This window comes from Glycine max, chromosome 16 (genome assembly GCF_000004515.6).
Source record: "Glycine max cultivar Williams 82 chromosome 16, Glycine_max_v4.0, whole genome shotgun sequence".
In the NCBI taxonomy this organism is placed as follows: domain Eukaryota; kingdom Viridiplantae; phylum Streptophyta; class Magnoliopsida; order Fabales; family Fabaceae; genus Glycine; species Glycine max.
In genome coordinates this window covers 6,191,316-6,204,760 of record NC_038252.2, presented here as the reverse complement: position 1 = coordinate 6,204,760, position 13,445 = coordinate 6,191,316, and the positions used below count along the sequence as shown (strand labels likewise).

Below are 13,445 nucleotides of genomic sequence, written 5' to 3'. Positions count from 1 at the left end.
TTTCAAAAATCTTTCTCATGTAAGGATTAAGAACACAAAAGAAGTTATTTCCAACCGTATGAAAAAGTTTACTTTCCTCACATTCAGGCAAAATTGCAAAAATATTACGGAATATCCTCGTAAAACAATTATACAACAGCAGCAAAAAACGCTTCAGCACATGAAAAAGACACTAATCCTAACTATCTAAATGTTACAACAGTTTTCACAGGAATACCAGCATAAACACATCAAACCGGTAAAGCCTGCTCGTTCTATATGAAATTAAATATCTAACATCAATGACCTAGGTGTCTAAATGGGGCACATGCTTACACACACACACACGTGGCATTCTACTATGAGTAAGAAAGTGGTTTTCGAAATTTTCAGTGCCTGTGAGAATGCTTTCGGCTGCTATAAGTAACCTCTTTCTTTTCCCCGTTCCGTCTACACAACATCCTTAAAGCGAAGGAAATGCCCCCCACAGCACCCATAACATAAAACGCTCTGTAGGGAGCCAAAGTGAGACCAGAAAAATAGGACCAGTATCCAGCTATGAGATAGATAAAATATAGCCTAACATTGCGGATGGGGATCCCAGTATAGGACAAGAAGAAGGAATTGAATTCGGGCTTCGAGTTGCAGATGCCATGAAGAATGACGCCGATGCAAAGCACTGAATCCAGGAGCCACGGGAGGCTCTCACCCAACGCCAACCTCTAAAAAAAGTAAAAATAAAAAGATAAGGTAATGCAATCATAAAAAGTAATCGTATGTTTTCTTTCCAGCAGTAATCCAATAAATTTCAAAAAAAAAAAATGGAGCTTGGAGTTTTCACATTCAACTTAAGTACAACTTCAACATCAACTGCACTGATTTATTTCTTATCCATACCCAAAATGATGTAAACGAACAAGGTGCACATTTAACAGAACACAGTTCATTTTTTGTTGTTTGAAAGTGAAAAGGCCTAAAGAAGAAAGAAAAGGAAATAGGAAAGAAAGATTCCACTGAAAGGGAACCAGAATAGAAGCAAATTAAAACGTATTTCTTAAAGTGTTGGTATCGTAGTATCTAACTATGAATGGAGAAACAAAATCATATGTAAGAATATGGGTCAGATTTTGTAAGCACGCATCTCTCCTAGTCTTCACCAGGAGGCTATGGTTATTTTGTGAGAATTCAATCAACCACATTCCTCTTTCCCATTCCCCCTCCCAGTAGAACCTCCCTAGAACACTCCCCCCAAGAAAAGTGGTTGCATAGCAGAATATGTTTAGAATGCTACATGAAAATTAATTGATATATTGTACCTGGATCCAAGCTACAACGGATGGGGCAAACATCATCGTTGCAACAAGATGCAATATCAACAAGCCATGGCGATGGTGAAATAAATCTAATTGTGTCTCACCAAAACTTTTTGATGAATCTGGACTGCTGGAGGAATTGTCTTCTGAAGGGAAAGTCCGCTTGAAACTACCATCAAATTTGAACTTCAGCCTTTCAGACCCCACATAGTCTTCACAGTTACAATCAAAATTTTCATTATTCTGTTCGTGGTTGCAACAAGATGCTGTCAGGAAACTGCTACAAAAACAAAAAGAAAATTCAGTCTCACAAAAAGTCAAACAAGTTAACACAATGAATTGTAAAAGATATCTTCCCTATCATTTCGCCCAAAACTTCCACTTATCCTAATGACACAAATTATTTCACTTTCCCAGTTATTGTTGCAATCAAATAGCATCTTCTCTCACACCCAATATTTTCCAACATGTAAGCAACATATAGAAAAGAGATATTAACACACTGACACAGGATTTGTTAAGACTCATACTGAATGAATGTTAAATTAGCTTACATATGTCAGTTGCAGGTAAGATTGATTGATAGCCATTTGAAAGTATAGGGGAAGATATCATTTGATAAGATGTTATTAATCCTTTGCAGTAACCAACTAAAAAGAAATGAATAAATGTAGAATAGATATACCTGCATAATGCGTTGTGACAACAGAGAAAATGAGAGAAGAGAAGTATAAGGAGACCAAAGGATGGATGAACCAAGCTTCCCAAGACCATTGCAGTAACTGCCGTAACAATTACTGGATTTGCTCTTAGAACCCTAACCACCTGTTAAATGTAAGTACCAAGATTCAAAGGTGAATGTGCCGAACATGAAGTACAAAGGAAAACAGAAGGTCACAAAAGCTACCACTAGCATAAGCACCCTCCCTTGTCTACTTTCCACCACTATTCTACTAACCCTTCACCCACAGAAATAAGCAAATCAAAAATGAAATTTAGAAATGTGGATAAGAAACCCAGCTACAACATACTTGATTTGACAACCACCTCACATATAAGGTTGTACTTTACCTTTAGAGAAAAGAAGCTAGACGAACGATTAACAAACCAACGAAGAAAAAAAAAGCTAACATTCCGTTCCCACATTTGCCACCTGCAATATATTTACCCATGTTATTTATCATTAAATGTAGCAACATGGTTAGCATTTCTTTTATTGATTAGCAAGCCTAAAAAAATTGGTAGAGATAAGAGAATAAATATAGATATTCACAGGAAATAAGATTTACTAAGCCAAATTTCTATTAATATATCAAGGCTACCCTACTTGACATTAGAAAACATATCCGGGGCAAAATTTAGGGTGATAAGTGGTATCAATCAGTCTACTAACCTTGTCTTGATGAAAATATGTGTAACAGCAGCCACAAAGAATACCAAGTGAGAAATCAAAATTAGAATAGCTATGAATCCGTTTGCAAAGATATAACAAATTAGAGAGATGCTGATGAAGCTGGCGAATGGAGGAAGTGGCTGAGACATCAACAATGAAAGGAATAAGGAAAAGAAAATGGGTAGAATGGCTAGGGGAAAGAAATGTGATATTAGTGTCAAATTGGATTCGACAGCAGTCAGCATTGATGGTATCCGCAGATCAAGATCCCATGAACATGCTTGCCGCATTAGAGCAAAGAAAACAACAGCAATAGAGAAACCAACTATCTGCATGAACAACAGCCAATAAATAAAATCATTTGATATGAATTAGAATCCATATACTAAGAGGATGGATATGAAGAGAGAACAAAGCAAGCAAATATTAAGTATGTCTGGACCATAACCATGAGCAAACAATTCAACTTTGTAAATCAATCAAAAACACCAAATTGTACAAAAGAGGATAAATAATAAAAAATTGCCAACGGAATATAAGTATATTGGAAATCCAAATAAATAATAAAATAATGTTTTACAAAGGCATGAGATTATTGGAAATCCAAATAAATAAATAAAATGAATGATAAGCAATTACAAAATTCAGGCATAAAGAAATTTCATTACCTTTGGACTATACAACAGTAGAAGCCTACTTGCAGCAGCACTAACAGAAATTGAAATGCTACTCTTATAAGAACAATGTGGGTCAACCTGTAGAATAGTGGAGAAATTAAAAAAATTGTCATAACACCTCCCATTGCCAGTAAGAGAATGCTAGATAGACAGAAATTTGGTAGTTTGGAATCCCTTTACAAATTATTTTACAAGAAAGTAACTCTTTGCTCTATTTGTTGAAGAATTTAAGGGGAAAAGCAGCTCAATTTTAGGTGATTAGGTGATTCATACCACTTACCAGCAAAAGAACAACGGTTTTTTCAGATTGCTGGGTTGAACTCCAATGAGCTGGGGAGGAATCAACAACAATTGTCTCACTGTTCAAATTTGGATATACATGAAGACCAGATGTATCATCCCAAGCAAGTGCAACAGGTGGGAAACAGCGCAATTTGCAAAGCCCTGAAACACCGAGCAATAGTTATCTCAGCTGAAAAGAAAGCATTAAACACAGCAGAAAAATATTCACCACAAATTTATAATGCATTCAACTATATGCAGAAATGAAATATGAGTAACAGCAAAATATCTAAATTGATGGCACATTCACCTTTTTAAACCAATGTTCTATGTTATTTCTATGATAACAAGCCTCAAAAAAGGCGAGTAGAGGCATTATTTTTGTTAATAATTTATATTATATTTTAAGCTGACTTTTCTAAAAGTTAAAAGTTAAATAGTTTTTTTAATAATATTAATGTGTATCCATCCATACAGAGGTGTTGGTTCAAGTGTCCGAGTTGTGTAAAAAGGTGTAGTGTCCGACATGTGCCAAACAAGTCAGTTTCAGAAACTTTCAGAAACGTGTTTGGCACGGCAACACTTCAAACAAGAGAAGTTTTGTGCTTCATAAGCCCAAACCTACTAATAACACTAAATAAAATCCCTAATATTCTTATAGCAGAGAAGTAAGAGGCATATGGTGCTGATTGATGAGAGCATTCTGGTTGATCTGAAGGGAATAATGGCATCATTCAGTCAAACTAGTTTATACATAGTACGTCTACTTGTATCATCAAAATTCATCTATGCTAACAAGTGAAAAAAAAAATCTATTGGAAAGCTCCCTTAATTGCAATCCCCATTAGCCCACCTTGTTAGCAGCCTCTTTAGGGGTCTCACTCATCCAACAAGCCAGTTTGTGGGGTTGAGTTACGACAAAACCCACATACTCCCTTTAGGGCCATGTAATAAACTGTTCATCTACTTTTCAGATGTCTTTTTGAATTACTTGCTAAAATTTTCACAATACATTTCAATGACCCACAAAATTGTGTTTATGAAAGTTTATGTTGATTTTTAGTACAGGTTGCAGCATTTTCTATAGTGAATATACCTTGATGCCATGAAACCTAAGAAAATAAGCACACCACAGAAAATAAAATTCTAAACCTATAGTCCAGTTGGTAGTGGATTAGAATTCTTACTACTACTTTCAAGGTCTCCGGCTTCCTCTTCGGGAAGTCCAGAGTTTCTAATTCCACAGCTGACAGTTTTCAAAGACAAAGTAACAGGTAGAAGACCCAAACTGATGGCAAATGATAGTTTGACAGCTAGAGGATGAGCTTCCTCCAAAACCAAATCCTGCATAACATAACACATCAAATTTAAGCTTTCGCCTGTGGAAGAAGAAAAAATTGTTCCATTCACTTGCAAGCAACATGCTGAACATTTAGGAACTTATTTTAACATCGTAACAGGATAATTTCAATTGATTTCTAATTAAATTGTTCATATATATATATATACACACACACACCTTTTTTTTGTTATATGCAAGCTAATAGGACAAAAAGCAGAAGAATATTTGGGTATCCCTGATACTAGTTCCAACATTGAAAATTAGAATTGCTGATGAAACAACATTGAGTCTTGCAATGAAGAGAAACTCAAGAAATAAATTCATACAAGTGACTAAAACTACAATATAGCCAGCATGGTCAACATTCCATGAAAAGAACAACCTTCTGAGAATAGGTAGATTGCAGCATAAACCATGGAGATAGCTCTTGATTTCCTTCCTCTGGGTTAAAGAACTGTCCAACTGCCATGGATGCTGCTGGCGGGGGTCTTCCTGAAATAGTCTGAGAACCACTTTGTCATTACACACACAAATATGGAACACACATTTTCAACTACAAAGATCATACAGAAAATACATCATATTTATAGGCAGGATGATTCAATTATTCCATCATCAGTCATCATAATTAGTAAATGCCCACATGAAATTACCCTTAAACAAGAATTTTAAGATTAGAAAAAGATAAACCATATTTAGTGATGAACACACAATCCACCCATCCAGATGAAAATCGCCTTTCCAATTTTATGGAAGGTACTTGTAAGATCAAAAGTAAAGTACCATACAGGCTTCCACATGGAAATTTTAAAATGAAGAAAGCTTCAAATCTCAAAATCTCCTTATCAAGCAAACCAAAAAGGCCTAAAGGGAAGAAAAGAATGATAAAAAAAATATTTCTGAATACCTCTTGGAGGATATGCATTTCTTAACATCTAAAAGGAAATCGATCAAAATTCAAAATTGTACCGGACGAGGTGCAACTGAGACAGTAAGAAATCTGAAGCCATGCATATCTTCAGGACCCAACCAAAATACAGCAGATGGTGGAGCTTGCTCAGTCTGACTGCCAGGTTCAAGCTGTTATAATGTTGCAGATTAAATATTATGAGTACCCATATAAAACTAATTGAACATCTTCCTCAGACTATCTTACAGAACTCAACAATAGTAATGTAGTATTAAAGATAATCAAAACAAGAAAGAAGAATTGTCTGGAAAGAGGCATAATATACCTGCCGTGGTGCTGGACCTGAGGGAATGTGCATCATCTTTGATGTTACTTCAACAACCCTATCATTGAGAGGTATACTTGTAGTAGATTTCCCCTTTTCAGGCCACAAATGAAGTCTAATTCCAGAACATGGCTCAAGATTGGTCACAAGCACAAAATGACTTTTTCCATTTGAACCCTACACATCCAGATTAAATGGTTGAGCAATTGCACTGTGGCATTGAAAAATTAGGAATCCTTGAAACTAGGAAATTTATTAGAAAAAGACTTTAATCTGACTCCTGAAATAGTCATGCTGACCATGAACAACATCCATATCTACCATACACAAAATTCAGCAGATATCTTCTTCAAATTTAGAAAAGATAAAATGGTCTAACACCTTCAAAATTAAAAAAATTGTTCTATTCAAACAAATAATTGAGAGATATACTACTTGGGAAGCTGAGTGCCTGATTAGAGGTTATTTTGATAATCTCCAATAGCAAATGGAAACAAATTATTTATGGTTGTTGGAGATCCCACATCGTCTAGAGATATGGCCTTAAAAGTGTATATAAGTGGAGGACAACCCTCACCTTACAAGCCATTTTGTAGAGTTGAGTTAGACCCATAACCACTTTCTAAGATGGTATCAGAGCTTATCCTAGTGAGTTGAGCTGTTATTGGACCACCCGCAAATGTCCAATCCTGCAAACTTCACGCTCAAGATGTCTAGTCCTCAACGTGAGCCTTGAATAAGGCACATAACCCTCTTTCTAAGAATGGTAATATTATTTCTATTATTACTGAGAAAAAAAAAGGTATTTTATGATATTTCTATAATTATTACTGAGAACAAAAGTTTTCAACATTATAATGGAAATTTATGCAGTCTTCTCTGTTTCTAACCTGTCATGTCCTATCTTTGTGCTCCCTAATTCCTATTTATATCCCATATTTTTTATCATCTTGATGCTATGACTGTTGTAACCTAATAAAACCAACTAATCCTCATAATTATTAAAATAATTGTCCCTAAAATGCCCCCAGCTATATTAACTAGCGGAGCTACTTCCCACTACTCTTTTCTTTTCATACAAACCTTCAAGACCTCCTCATGTGACTGCTGCCCGTTGCTAACATAAGTCTCACATCAGCTGGTGAGGTAACCAATGATGATAGGAACCCAAACCCCAAGCCCTTCAGGATTCCTAAACCTTTACAGGTTTACACCCAAATGCCCAAGAATAACCAGGGCCCACAATCTACTACAGTCAGTCAGCAGTGAAAGGGGGAATTAGTTACAGAGAGAGAATAAAAGTAGTCTGTTATATAGGAAAGAGTTGAGTAGGAGGTATTGTGATGTTTAACCTAGTTGTTAAGGGCTATAGACTCGTCTCTATGCTTAGGAGCTTCTGCTCATCTTGTTATCTTCTTTCTGCTGATATATACTACAGAAAAATACATTTTCTGATAGCACTTGCTATCAAATGATGAGGATATAAAACTATAAGGGGGCAAGTTCAAATTGTCTTGGGCATTTTGGACAAAGTAGCAACTCTCCAGTACAAGCCCACACAGCAAATCTACTAGCTGACTAGCTCATTCTCCAACATTTCAAGATTTTTTTTTATAAATTAAGGTTGAGATTGGAGAGAGGGAGGGAGAACCCCAACTAGGTTGGCGCCCTCCCAGAAACCCACCCCCAAAAACACCTCAAATATCACTAAAAGTATAAAAAAGAAAGGACAAAAGGTTGGGGGGACTACTAGGCTAAGACCCTAGAGAATTTCTCCAACATTTCAAGATTTGGAAAGTGGCCATTCACAATTTCAACAATTTCCATATTTCATTATATTCCAATCCAAGATATGTTTCCTAATTCAATTAGGATTAGGAGACTAGTATTTGTATAAATAGGGGTCAGTGCTTTGCACTTTCTAACAAATCAATGCACAGCATATATCAATACAATTTTCTATTATTCAATGTTTTTTCTCTCTTTTCCTCCTTCTCAGCCTAAATCCTTACAATTTCAACAGAACTTTTCTTCTATGTATGTCACGCATTTTGGATTATTGGATATCATATCAAAGAAACAATAAACAAATACCAATTTTTGTATGTCCAACCACCGCCGTCGACCATCCATTGCTAATACAGTCAACTCATTTATCTGAATGTATAGGTCTCTATCAAGGCCCCCATCATTCCAATGAATATTAGCAGGACAAGCAACCGGTCTATGCACTAGAGATCCTGTAGCCACAACATAATTTGAATATAAAATTTTGCACAAATGTGGTGGGTTATAATCCAAATTAACAGATTGACATTGATGAAATTTATTGAAATTAAACAGAAACCACCAAGTGACAAAAGAAATGATTTATTATGCAATGCAACATCATTTTGCAAAAATGTTTGTACATTGCATCCAGTTTTGGAAAAATCATAAGGGCATGCATTCATATGAGTTTTTACCAATATAAATTAAGATGACTTGTTACAGAAGAAAACACATGGAAATAATGGAAAAGCTATCTTCTGTGCCCATAAAGCATAATTTAACATTATATTATTAGCAAATGCTTCAACAGCTATATGCACATAAAATAGTGCTAGAATGATTATTAGATGATTCCAGAAAGCTTGTCAATGGACTTTTCAGATAAACTAAATACAAGAATTATGAGATAATAAATTATAAAATTAGAAACAGCAGCATATAATACCAGTGACATCTTTTGTATTCTGGACAGGAATGTTTAGTAACCGTTTACAAGAGGGTAACTGCATCATCCAGTCGAAATTATGTGATATTCCACTACGCAACATTCTTGCAAAAACTGCAAGTCTCTTTTGAGTATCTGGCAATGGTTGGCCAGTTCTGGAATCTATCAAACTAAGAAGTGTGTGTGATACCTAGATAAGAATATAAATGATAAGGACCACATAAAGAAGAACCAAGTATATGCTCTTGACAAGAATAAACCTACTTACTTGGACAACCAATTGATTACACCATAAAATAGCCTGATGTTCCATAGACAACCACACATTTTTCATGGCTGTACTACTGATCATGAAGCCATGGGTTGGGGGCACAATATTATCAAGTGATGTTAATTTTGACCGTACCTGAAGAAAAAAAAAGACCAAAAACTAAACCATTATGCCAAGGTGAAAACAAATTAACAACACCTGATAATCATTGAATAAAGCTAGAATTTCATAGTAAGAAATGTGATTCTGTGACTGTGTACAACTAGAACTTCCATAGTGTGATGACAAAAGATCAATTTCCATAACAACCAACATTTACTCAAAATTTAACAACGTTCATTTCTAGATGTTGCATAAGATGGCAATTTATAAAATACTTTTGCAGTAACTCAAAAAGGAGATACAGGTTAAGAATGTCCCTAAATGGATACAATAAGAGGGCTGCTATGCAAAATCAAGAAAAATGTTCAAATTTAACAAAGCATAAGGCAAAATAATCTTCTGAAGCACAGACAAACAAAGCATCTTTTTCTATCAAATATCATTGCTGATAAATCTACTGCATATAGGGGGAAGGTGAAAAAACGTTAATAATACCTGATAATCATTATATGCACCAGAAATAGATACAACTACAACATGAGAGAGTACTGGATCAGACACATAACGCCCTGTGTTAGTGGTTTGAACCTTATATCCTTCTATCCATTCTGAATTTACACGTGCAAAGTAATGGCCCAATGAAGGCTGCAATGCCACGGGAGGTGATCTGGATAAAATACATGTATCCCATCAAACATTTAAGCAGCACATAGAAATACAACAAGAATAACAACAATTGGAAATAACATACTGATGTGGGGTTGAAAGTGTAGAACAGTTCAACTGCTGATTTCCTAAGACGAGGGTGGATAACAGCAGCCCTAGCAACAAAACCTCCCATTGAATGACCAACTAATATCACACTTTTTGGCAAACTCCCAGAAACTGCAGCACCTTCTCTTGTTCGAGCGTCATAAGACACTTTATATTGGTCCAAAATCTGCAAGGCCACATCATAAGCATTGAACAGAGGGAGAAATTTCAAGAATTACCAAACTCGAGCAAGGTAAAGCCAGATAGATAAGAGCAAACGTCAGAGATAGCACCAACTGAAGAAAAGATTGCATAACCCAGAACTATAAAGTCTAAGGTGAACAACTTGAAAACAGAGAGGAGTGTTATACAAAGCATCAATAAAGCCAAGGGGTTTATTTCCTACCATAGGATGGTCTAAAATTAGAATCAATAAAAAAAAATTACTGACACTAAGACATAGAAAGACAAAAGGAACATTTGCAGAGCTGAGGGTTTGACTATGTCTTTCTAACAAGTCACATAATTCTTTGGATTTTAATGATGTTGATAATCAATAATAAGAAACAACATTCTCGGTTCATTGAGATTATTTATACCATTAGTGTGAACAGGCTGACTGCACGACAATGATAACAAGTTCAATTCAAAATAAATCTGCCATCTACAAACTACAAATAAACTATCTCAAGAATTAAGATTACAAACTGGTTATATTTATCCAATATTCACTTTCTTCTCTTGGATATAAACTATAAATATTAGAGTATGTTTGTATAACTGTGAAAACAATTTTGTAATATGTTTGTACAACTGTGAAAACAGTTTGTAAGGGCTGTTAGCTTTTGCTAACAGCACCCCACTGGTGTTAGGCAGTTAGTTTCTATTAACAGATATTTCTGTGTGCTTAGTTCAGAGGTTCAGAGGTCTATATATACCTCCTTTGTAACTAACTCTGTAACTAACTTCTCAGAATGAAATAATATCAGCTTTCTCTCTAAAGTTTCTCTCTCACTCTCACTTTATCAAAGAATAAATGATAAAAATGATACCTTGTGTATAGCATATACAACATATTCAGTGTGCTCTTCAAGAATCGCACCATCCATGGCAGAATGTTCACCTTCAAGATCAACAGCAAACCAGTCCAACCTGCTGGTGTACTGGCTGGGTAATTGGAAACCAGATAAATTTATATCTACACCTCCTTCTTCAGGTCTTAGGGAAGCTTCTTGGTAAAATGTAGGCTCAAGGGGGCCATTCTGATATGCCCGATCAGATTCTGCTGCCAATGATCGCACCTATTAGTGGATAAAAGTAACAGAAAATGTTAATAGAAATATAAATTTTGGGCGACAATAGTATAAAAAGTGATCAAATTAATAAAATTGCAATGACAGAAACAACTGAACTGAAAATCATTATCAATATTAAAGTTAATTTCCTAAATCATATAGGATCTATGCCATATTTCTCCATTTTTTCGTTCTTTTCCCAGTTTTCAATTCCACAAATGAAAAGGAAGCCACATTCCCTAACCCAAAGGAATTTCACAAACTCCAGCTATAAAACCTTTCGAGAATGAACTGAGAGTCAAGTATCCCTAGAATCTAAGATTCAAATCAAAAACCTTGGCCAGCAAGTGAGCATACCTCAAACTTTGAAAAAAGCAAGCTAGATATGCAGATTTATGTTTACATGTCATCATACTATATAATATAACTACACTAACCACTCAAAAATCAATCTATAACAACTAACCAACATACTCCCAATGAAATTAATACCTCAAATGTTCAAGAACATCTTCAGAACATTAAAACAACTCAAACCACGCAATAACATTTTTCCAGTTTTCAGCTTTAGACCACAATAATCCAATATTTCTTTAACATGCTGAAATAGTTTAACCCAGAACTAAAAAACTAACCATAAAAGCAAACCAACTTCGACTAAATCTGAACAAGAAGAAAGAGGACCTTGCCTGTTTGAAGCTGCCACCATTGCCTGGGATGAAAAGCACGGGCACACCACTAAGCTTCTTAAGATGCTCCTTATAATCTATCTTTTTCCACCCCTCATGGTACAAGTACAAGCCATACTTCACCGGCGAAATGCTCTCCGATGACGAAATAGGAATGTAAGTCGGATACATGTAGGTCATAATACATCCATTCGAAATAGGCTTCAACAAGCCATACAAAGCAGCGAGACAAATCCCTACGACAACAATAATCAAAATTCCAATCCTAATTTTCGCCCTAAAACCCGGCATTCTCAACCGAAGCTTCTACTCCAAAGTCTTCAAATAACTGCAAATTTCACCTCAACCAATGTACTAAATCAAACAAAATTGAAACAGAGCTTCAAGTAGTTGAACTACACCACGCACCTAAAAAAAATATATTCAATCGCCGGAACCAGATCGCATTCGATTAAACAAACCACCGCTCCAATTTCAGATTCACACTGGCATCGATCGAACAGCTTCAGTAGCCAAACCAGATCAAATTTCCCCACGAAACAATGAAAAAAGGATAACAGCAAGATATCAAAGCATTATAAAATAGCAGAGAAAAGTTCAATATCGGTGTATAGATCTGAAAACAGTGAAAAAGGAGGAGAGAGAGAGAGCGAAGGGTTACCGAATGGTGAAAAGGAGAGCGCGGAAGATGAAGATGAGGAAAATGGCGTGTGAGTTGCGGAGACGGAGGGTGCAACGACAGAGTTTGATTTTAAAAATTCCGTTAGTGGAAGTTGCGACGAGAAAATAGTGTGACAGTGATAGAGTCGATAACGGAGTTGACGCTTTTGTTGTCCAAACTCCAAAACCAAAAAAGTGTTGCCTGCGATGATCTATCTGGATTTGTTTATTAAATGCGGGATCTTTCATCTATCTCTCGCTCCCAAGGATTTTGGACTTTCATGCATATATATATCAACAGCTGTGTATTGTGTCTATTCTTGCACATAATCATTTTAGGTTAAATATAAATCTAAACTACTCACTCCTTGAAACGGTTATTTTGCTGAGAAATAAAGCAATCCAATGTTTTTGAAAATTCTTGTTTCTTTGTTGAAAAAAATATTGTCCCTAATGGACCATTTATTTATTTTAAGATTCCAATTCAACAACGATTTCTCTACTTGAGAAATCTTAATAAGAGGACCGATTAACTTTTCTTTAGCCACTTTCAGTCGTAAAATCTAGTGTTATCGTCACTCAAAACCTCCCTTTGGATCGAACATGTTGATTCATAATGTATTTTCCTTATAATTTTATGATTTAGAATATTGTTTCTTATTCTGTATATCTTTGAATTTCATAGTTGAAACTGGAATTAAATGTTTCTTTTTAATGAATTGATTCCATACATTTCTT

The 13,445-nt window shown here is 35.4% G+C and overlaps 1 pseudogene across 1 annotated transcript; it reads right to left on the bottom strand.

The window, feature by feature from the left end:
• Nucleotides 1-47: 47 nt before the first annotated feature.
• LOC100782158 (uncharacterized) lies at nt 48-13,019 on the bottom strand (annotated as a pseudogene). The gene is made up of 19 exons (XR_418702.3): nt 12,709-13,019; nt 12,048-12,550; nt 11,116-11,364; nt 10,062-10,250; nt 9,806-9,977; nt 9,206-9,343; nt 8,938-9,127; nt 8,316-8,461; nt 6,222-6,398; nt 5,956-6,066; nt 5,369-5,488; nt 4,832-4,988; nt 3,643-3,806; nt 3,354-3,440; nt 2,686-3,014; nt 2,364-2,445; nt 1,978-2,117; nt 1,296-1,572; nt 48-701 (listed from the first exon to the last, which is right to left on the bottom strand). The product of XR_418702.3 is annotated as an uncharacterized protein (transcript).
• Between the last annotated feature and the right edge of the window lie 426 nt (nt 13,020-13,445).